The 9,880-nt window shown below is 39.7% G+C and overlaps 1 protein-coding gene across 1 annotated transcript in view; it reads right to left on the bottom strand.

Moving 5' to 3' along the window:
• Positions 1–9,880, bottom strand: part of LRRC31 (leucine rich repeat containing 31) — a 75,873-nt gene that overhangs the window by 60,826 nt on the left and 5,167 nt on the right. The gene's annotated exons all lie outside the window — the stretch shown is intronic.

The raw sequence follows: 9,880 nt of genomic DNA, 5'->3' as shown, positions 1-9,880 counted from the left end.
TGTTAAAAATGGTTTCAAGGGACATCTGAAACCTTCATAAAACCACGGATAGTGAAATAACCTCCAAATGCAGCAGGACTTAGTAAGGTATTTTTAAAAGCATTTTTTTAAAAAGTGCAAATACACATCAGTGCAATTAATTTCAAGTGCAATTCATACAAGTGAATATTAATGCAATTAAAGCCTAAATTTAAATCAAAACTCCAAAATTATCATTCAGAACTGTTAGGATTCAAAGAATACTGTCTTAGGGCTTGATCCCGCAGGCTGCTGAGTGCTGAGGAACAAGGTGTGAGAGGGAAAGGGATAGCACTGAACAATTGGCTTTTGCTCAGCATCTCTGCTGAGAGCCCATTCTGTTTCCACAGAAGTCAATGGCAAAATTCATATGGAATTTAATGGGAGTATACGGGAACAATTTCAAACTATAGAGAAATTTGCCTAGTGCTCTGCAATTTGAGTAAATCTCAATGCCCTCCCTGAACTGAGCATTTGCGTGTAGTGGAGAAGTGGATGCAAGGTGTGGGTTGGGTAAACTAGTTAAATTCTGGACATTAAAATGATGCATGCAACTGCCATATTCATTATTCTGGGATACTCCTGCTGCTGCCCTGGAGTGGTGTTTTGCCTGATTGCACATATGAGCTGAGTTTAGGAGAAAGTGAGAGCAGAGTCTGTCATGAAGATGAGCCAAGAAAGAAATGTTTCCCAGTTCTTGCAGCTGCCTGGCTCAATGCCTCACAGTCACAACCAAAGATGGGCTCAGAATTCCTGCTGGCCTATTGACCTGCAGCAGTACCCATTCCCCAAGTCTTAATTTACCTTATTAGACCACTTATTAAAAAGCACCAGGCTCAGCAGCATACCTTTTTGAGTATAACACATTTCAAGGGACGTCACTCATTTTAATGCCAAAGTTATCTAGGTTCTGCACTAACTTGGTGTCCCCTCACTTTTTCTGTTGAAAATGATTTGCAACAGAACAAACAAGATCATGAAACTGAGATTTTAGAAAGGGATAAATCTCACAGCATTTTGTGATGTTTCCTGCATTAATTATTTTGTGTGTTCCTCACTGCAGGTTTTTGTCACACACTTTGTCCCACATTTAGGACTTGGCAGGCTGAGAGGTACAGTCAGTAGCCTTAATGGTGCTCTGCAATTCTCTTTCCCAGTCTCATCTACATCCCTGCAGGACTGAGCCCTTTTGCCAGGAAACACACACATTTTTTGGATAAAATGGAGTTTTGTAAATTGAGGATTGATAAATTGGGGTTCTACTGTATGTCATTAACAGAGAGTCTCTTTCCCCTACTCTAGTTGATATGGCCTTGAGTAATTAAACAAAAGGAAAACTGATGCTTAGGATAGTAAGTGTTTAAGTACATTTTTAATTTACCCTGGTTGTGGGGGAAAAGTAATTTAACATTTTAAATTATGGGCACCTGCTCTTTTGTTTTATCTTCAAGTAAATTATGTTATGTCTTTGGTCTTGTAGATCATACCTTTGTGCATTAGATAATGTGTGACAAGATGCTAACAGCAGCAACTAAATGAAGATGCTTATCTTACTGTATTGTACTGTTCATATTGTGTGGCCTTTAGGAGTATTTTCTTTCTGAAACAGCAAAGTTTTGGGCTAAAAATTGTATGGGCCTGATTCTGCTTTCAATGGGAGTTCTGTTATTAACTTCTATTGGAGCAGGACTGGACTCTAATACTGATATATTTGTGTATTTCTCTACATACTATAACCAGGGTTTCCGGTTTTAGGGCTAAATCAGTAAAACCCAATAAACCCTACTGATGCATATGTCTGATGTGTATATATAACAAAATACCCCAAATTTGCCATTTTTGTAGTATTTAAAACTATTTATAGTGCAGAAGGACCCTAAAGTCCTCTCACACTCACAAGAGCCCCAATCCTAATCCTGTTGAAGTCAATGGGAGTCTTTCTATTGACTTAAGGTTTTAGATCAGATCTTTGGAGATCATCCCTGGGAGTAAAGGGCTACACAGGGGAACAATATTTGATATAATTCAAAGAAAACAATTTTTTAAACTGAGATAAAAAACCCCTCATATTGTTTACTCCTAAAATATGAGTCAAAAATTCCCTAAAAATAAACACCTATAATTAGGAAAAAACAAAAAACAAAAAAAACCTGAAGCCGGAAAACCTAAGTATAACTCCGTAAGGTTCTCTACAAAAAAACAAAACAAAACAAACAAAGTGTTATTAAACTTAGAATGGCAATTAGTTTGCTGTTCAATTTTTCTCAGATAACTTTAGCAAGAATTGACCCTTTTCATTAACTTTTCTGTATTTTTCACAGCTAAAAACTTTCTAAGAAAGGATTTTGGGTGTTTTTGTAAAATAATCAAAATTTACTTTTAAAACTTTTAGATAAAAGGCCACTGTCAACTTAAAAATCACATTCTTCCTGAAACATCTTTACCTACTACTCTAGTCAGTAATGCCTATGATTACAAAAAGTGAAAGAGATTAGAGTAAAAAATTATTCTTCATTCTTTCATTTGTGCTCTTGACAGCTGTTTATTCGTAGTAAGTTTCACTGTGGTCACTTTTCCTTTTGTTTGTGTAGGTTTTCAACACAGCAACAGGGGAGACAATTTTAAAAAAAAACCAAAAACAACAAAATGCAATTGTAAAACAACAAAAATTGTCAGGGAGACTCAGGGATAGGTATAGTACCTGAAGCTATTTTTAAATTATTTATTTTTTTGTAAAATTGACTATATTTCCAGTTGGCAGTGTCCCTTTGTCTTATTAAAAACAATTAATGCAATGGTCTTCCAATTGCTCCCTTCCCTCTCATTGTATGGAACATTCCGTTTGTGACTTAATTTTAAGTTGCAAGACTTTCAAACTTGTACCTTCATGAAAGCCTTGCTGTTTTTCTTTTTATACAAAAAGAGTTTACACAGTCCCCATGAAATTCTCCTCCACATGGGAGGACAAAGCTTTGCTAGTCTCTCAGGTCAACTGGTCACAAGATGTTACTGCAAAGCTAAAAGAGGCTAAGGTGACTGACATCTCTTTGCAGCTCAGCAGCACCTTTGCAGTATCTATTAAGGATAGGGATAGAAAGGAAGCCAGATTTATTTTTAAAGAAACCAGAGGGGAACTTGACACAATATATCCCATACCCTAGAATAAGAAGATTTCAAATCTGGAGCTGAATTTTGGGGTTTAGGCCTATCTTTCTAAATGGGCTCAAATCTGAACACTTCATAGATTCATAGATATTACGGTCAGAAGGGACCATTATGATCATCTAGTCTGACCTCCTGCACAATGCAGGCCACAGAATCTCACCCACCCACTCCTGCAATAAAGCTCTCACCTATGTCTGAGCTACTGAAGTCCTCAAATCGTGGTTTAAACACTTCAAGGTGCAGAGAATCCTCCAGCAAGTGACCCGTGCCCATGCTACAGAGGAAGGTGAAAAACCCCCAGAGCCGCTGCCAATCTGCCCTGGAGGACTATTCCTTCCCGACCCCAAATATGGTGATCAGCTGAACCCTGAGCATGTGGGCAAGATTCACCAGCCAGATACCCAGGAAAGAGTTCTCTGTAGTAACTCAGATCCCACCCCATCTAACATCCCATCACAGGCCATTGGGCCTATTTACCACGAATAGTTAAAGATCAATTAATTGCCAAAATCATGTTATCCCATCATACTATCTCCTCCATAAACTTAATCAAGTTTAATCTTGAAGCCAGATAGGTCTTTTGTCCCCACTGCTTCCCTTGGAAGGCTGTTCCAGAACTTCACTCTTCTGATGATTCATCTAATTTCAAGTCTAAACTTCCTGATGGCCAGTTTATATCCATTTGTTCTTGTGTCCACATTGGTACTGAGCTTAAATAATTCCTCTCCCTCCTTGGTATTTATCCCTCTGATATATTTATAGAGAGCAATCATATCTCCCTTCAGCCTTCTTTTGGTTAGGCTAAACAAGCCAAGCTCCTTGAGTCTCCATTCATAAGACAGGTTTTCCATTCCTCGGATCATCCTAGTAGCCCTTCTCTGTACCTCTTCCAGTTTGAACTCATCTTTCTTAAACATGGGAGACCACAACTCCAAAAGGTGGGGAAAATTGGGATCCAAACTTTGCAGCTTGGACTGTGAAAGAAACGTGATCATTTTGCACATATGGGATTATTCTGCCCATAGCTGAAAAAAATAATTATTTATTAATTTTCTATGCCTGAGAAATTTCACTTAGGGCAGCCAAAATATAACGAACACAGGTTTGCAGTGTGAAAATCCGTGGTGGGATGAAGTGGGAAGGAAGAGGATTCATATAAACAGACACATCCATTCTCTTTATATACAAGGAGAAACCTCTAGTGTTGAATGTTCTCTTCCAAGATTTCCCTATCAACTCCAGAAATAAGAATGAAAAGCAAAAAAAATTCTTCACAGCACTACTAGACAGGGCCACATATTCAGCCCTTGCTGTGCTTTTCAGATTATTCTTATATATAAACATTGGAGGCCTTATTAATTCTCAATACCTGCACATTCTTTCTATATTTTTAACAAATACTACATGCTGCACCAGAGGTGTAACTAGCAGTCTCAAATATGTACCCATATTGGATGAGCTTTGTTACTTACTGGTGTTCCAGTGTCCATGCCACCTCTGTGTTCTTTTGTTCTGATGTGCTACTGAAATCACAATGGAACACAGATGATGAACCTGAATACATGTGGTGGCACTGGAAATTATTTACTTAATATATCTGCCACATTTGGCAGCAGTGAAGCAGTTAATGAAGAGGAGTATGTATGTATTATATGTGTCCAAATTATTTTGCCTGTGTCTGCACTAGATGTGTAAGCTAGGGGCAGGGACTGTGACTTTTGTTTGTACAGAACCAAGCCCAATTACAAGGCTTAGTAAATAACATTTAATAGTAGATGTGTTGAAAATCACTCTGTGCTAGGAATAACTGAATTAGAAATTCTTCTGACAAGAAGAAAAAATAGAAGTTGGAAGGTCCATCAGTATCAGTCTTCTCTCACCCCATATTGCAGAATTTTATTATGTGGACTATGCCCATATAGTCTTAATAGATATTCCACTCTTCATAGTCCAGAATAAGGTGAAAAATCTCAAAAGGAAACTCAGTATGATCAGTGAGAGGAATTCTCACCTGACCCTGAAATCAGATAATTATTGTAATTCAGTGCATCAAAGAAAGAATTGCCAGTTAAGAATCACATACCATTGATGTTTCAGGCCATTCAGTGACTGAATAATTGCCCATTTTTAAAAAAAAATCCTATAATTGTGTAATAGTCTTCACAGGATAGAGAATTCAATATGTTAATTTTTTGTAGTGTGCAGGAGAAAATAGCATCTGAACTTTTTAACCTAAATGTATGTTTTCTGGGCTGTCCACATATTCTCTTACTATTGCTTAGTTCAAACAGATCCTCACCTAAACTTTTTAGATCTCCTTTAAGTACTGTTTTATGATCCCCATAAACTTCTCTACAAACTCTATATGTTTCTGCTCACCAACCTGTTGTCACAGCTATGACGTAACATAACTTTTGTCAATTGAGCCGCTCTCCTTAGAAACTTCTCCAGAATTTGAGCATTCCCACAAACGTTTTACAGAAGGATACTGAAAACTGGGCACAGCACTTCACATGGTACTTCCCTCAGATGCTGTACAATGGTATGATGGCTTCTCTTGTTTTGTTTGTAATATTTCTGATGCAGCTCAGGAACTGACTAGTCTTCTTTGCTGCAATTGAATAACACCTTTCCATACAGCTGACTTGAATCCCTATCAGCATAGGCAACTGGTGGATAAGACTAGAGGAGGTCAGTCCCCGCAAATTGCTCTCTGCCAGGCGCACAGGATTTTGATGCTCCTCATCTCTGTCTCTGACCTGTTTCCCCCGGACACAGGATCAGTCACAGGGGGCAGAGCCTGGGACTAGGAGCAGGAGTCCATGCACCAGATCGCAGTATCACCCAAATTTGGTCTGGCTATCCCTTCATCATGCCAGCAGGGAAGAGGATCCGCTCTTACAGCACTGAACTCTGGTTACTGCCTCCCCTTGGCAGAGATACATCTATCCTGTCCACGATCACACCCCATTGGTGGAGGTGTGCCCTGCCCTCTGCTGGTAGGGGACTCTGGTCATATTGGCTCAGTTCCCAAACAATTAGCACCTCCCCATTGGCTAACTGGAGCTGGGTGGCATGGGGCATAGTTGGACTCTGTGCTGATGGGAAAACAGAGCTGAGCTGAATGGTCTGAGGCAGCAGCAGCTTCACTAAAAGAACGTGCCCCTCAGCACCCCTGCTCAATCTGAGGTTTCGACCCCCACCCCCTTACTTTAAGCACTTTCCTGGTGCTTAGATTTTGCTGGGCCTGGGTGCTAACAGGAATGGGCCATGTGGCTGTGGCTATCCCCTGCTCAGACCCAACCCCAAGAATATTTGCACCAGTCATCTATGCCTGTCAGTATATTCCAGCTCTTTACATGGCATCATACAGGTTGCTTTATGATTCTTAGAATCAAAATGCCTCACTTTATATATGCATACATTAAAATCCACCGATCGTTACTGTTTAAAGCTTATGGAATATACTATCAGTTTTACCATTGGTTGTATGTAAAATCTCACATATGGGATGTTACCCCCAATTCCTAGTACCTATTTACTTGTTTTTATATGAAAAATGTGCCCATCACATTGTGTCCAAGTGCAAATATAAAATTACTAAATTCATACACAATTTATTGACCAATATAAACAAAAGTAGAATAAAACCTCTACACTGTGAACTGTATCCATCCCTCAAAATCAGTTCCTTGAGATAAAAGCCTGTGAAAATCGATCCTAAAATGGTCAACAAACTCTTTCTGTTAGACCAGCAGAAATATACGTATTAGAAACAAAGGCCCTGACTCCAGCTTCAAAATGTTTAAAGCTAAGGAGGTACCTGGCTCGCCTCAACATTCTAAATTACAAATAGCACAAGGTGTCATCTCAGTTAGGCAGATCCTAAACAGGAGTCGTACACAGTTTTATAGATCATTGTCAATAACCTGAATTTCACTTGGAAGCAAATAGGAAGCAAAATCAGTCTGGAAAACTGATGTTAAGTTCTCCTTGCAGTTCGTCAGCTGCTTTCTGCAGCTGTTGTAGTTTCTGAGTTGTTTCTTGAGTGTATCCCCTCAAGTTCATTGCAATAATTAATGTTGCAGAATGGGTAACAGCAGCAAGGCCTACACCACAGAAAATGGTTACAGTTTTAGTTTCCTAACCAGACTTGGATGAAAAAAAGCATTTTCGGCTGTAGACACCACTGAGAATTCAGCAGCAAAGTGGGATCCAAAAGTTTCCTCTGCCCAAACTGCAAACCACATTGACAAAATGTAGTCAGTCCTCCTCAATCACGGAGGCAGACACCACTCCATCTTGCCTTCTGCTAGATGCTGCCCCATCCTACCAGCATCAACAACTTGTCTGGACTGAACTGCAACCACCCCACCCTATCCACATTCAATCCTAGCCAGGTACTGGAAAATCAATATACTACTCCATCTACGCTCAATAAAAATCCGATATAGCGCTTGTGTCACCTGAACACTGATGGCAACATAGCCCTTCCTGCAATGGCCTCACATACTGTACACATTAACTTAAGCAGTGACAGAATAGAACTGGAACAGTGGATCCCATATGAGAGAGCTTTTAGGCATTTTGAACAATTCTGTAACCCCACAATTTAGGATGTATTTGAGAAGAATAAAATCTTCCCATCTATCCTAGCCAGTATCTGCAGGTGTGTCAACAGAACTTCATGGGCACTGGTATCAAAAACTGCTGACAAATCTTTAAAAGAAAAGAAAAAAATGAAAAATCAGCTTCGACATGTACTTTGTCTATTTCTAGGAGATCATCAACCGATGAGACCACTCTTCCTGACATAATCAGGTCCAAAGCCAGACTGAAAGAGATCAAGGGAATTTGACACCAGAGGACACCAAAGTTGCCCAGCTATAACCTTCTTAATAACCTTCCTGGAAAGAGAAGGTTAAAGACTGGGCACGATAGAGTATAATTCACTTGCAGTCATGGTCTTCTCTTTGTATTTGATCTATACTTGTAACGCAATGCACGGTATGCATTTTAAAATATATTTCATTTTTTTTGGCAAATCTGCATTTATCACTTCAATATCAAATTGCACAAGGATTTTTTGTTTTAATATGGAGCATTACTGTTCATGTTGTCTGGATTCTCTGATTAAAGTCTCCCTTTCTATACACTGATGCAATACAGCTTTAAAACAGCTGGTAAGGCTTAAAGTGCCAGTGATCTGCAGATTAAGTTGTCCCAAAGTATGTGTTACATGATAGACCATACTAGTTCCATTCTTTTGTCTGGGCCCTGTAGTGGGTTATTGGGTGACTTCTGAATTGTCCCTTTCAGTCAGTTATGTATTATTTCCCTTAAAGGATACAGAAAGCTGTGCTAGGATTTCCCTTAAAAAGAAAGCAGACCAGTTTGAAAGCAACTATGAAGCCAGGTTTATTTGCAATGTCCAGAGGAAGTAACTCCAGGCCTTATTGGAAATCCACATCTTCAAAGACTCATTGTCATTTTCTAATGGCCCATTAAGGCTGATTGCTTACTGTCTAATGGGCGTTTCCCAAGTATACACACAGATGTAATTGTTACGTAGTCAATATTTCTAACTTTAGATACAGAAATGATACATGCATACAAATTGGATAATCACATTCAGTAAATTATAACCTTTCCAATGATACCTTACATGAGCCATCTTGCATAAAATATATTCTGTTATGTCATATTCATATCATAACCATATTTCTATGAAGAATATGGGGTGTAATGTCACAATAGCCATCTTGATTTTTAAGAGCAGCCTCATTTGTAAAATCAGAGTATGAGAACCCAGTATCACGGCTTGAAAAAACGTCTGTAAAGACTGATTCCATAGTTGTGGATGACATTTTACAAAGACATTGTCTGTGCCCCATGCAGCTTACTATCTAAATCAGATAGATAACAATAAAGAACAATCTTGACTATTTGAACTTCATGTATCCAAAACCCACTTTGTAAGCTACTTGTATTCCCACTCTACTCCTAACACAATACACAAAATTCAGGACGTAATTCCTGAAGTCTTATGTTGCTGCCAGCAGATCCAGTCTCCTCCTTACGTACAACATTTCTCTTACTATGCCCTACTGTCACATTCCAATGGACCCCTCTCTCAAGTCCCCTGGGGAGGCAGATCGGTATTGTATGTTGCTAACGTTGTTGCAGGCATTGCAAAGTATTTTGGAAAGGGTTAAAGGTGTGAGTGTGAGTGAAAGGTTCCTTTGCAGGTTACAAGAGGCCAGAGGGGGAAGGAGGAAGAGAGCAGAGAACAGGTTAACTCGATACCCCAGCTCGCTTAATCAGGAAATAAGGCACTGACTCCAGTCCAAGGCCACAGCTCACAGCCGACGCTTGGCTGCCTGCCGAGGAAGATGGGGTCTAGAATCCACCGACCAGCTGTGAGAAAGGAAGATGCAGCTGAACAGACCTGTAGAGGCAGCGAAGGCCAGCACGGAGGAAAACAAAGAGGACAACAAAGTCTAGCCGGTGTGTTTTGGGAAAGTTGAGGATACCACAGAAAGCCGGTTTGGACTGGTACAAAGAGCACCAGTAGCAAAGGTCACTGAACAAAAAACCCCCAGTGGATCCCAAGACTTAAAAACCCTCCTGAGAGCTGGAACAATTCAGAGATTGGCAGCGGACCCTGGACGACCTATGCGCACAGGACAGAACTCCC

This window comes from Dermochelys coriacea, chromosome 9, assembly GCF_009764565.3.
Source record: "Dermochelys coriacea isolate rDerCor1 chromosome 9, rDerCor1.pri.v4, whole genome shotgun sequence".
NCBI lineage: Eukaryota > Metazoa > Chordata > Testudines > Dermochelyidae > Dermochelys > Dermochelys coriacea.
This window is presented reverse-complemented; position numbering and strand designations above follow the sequence as displayed.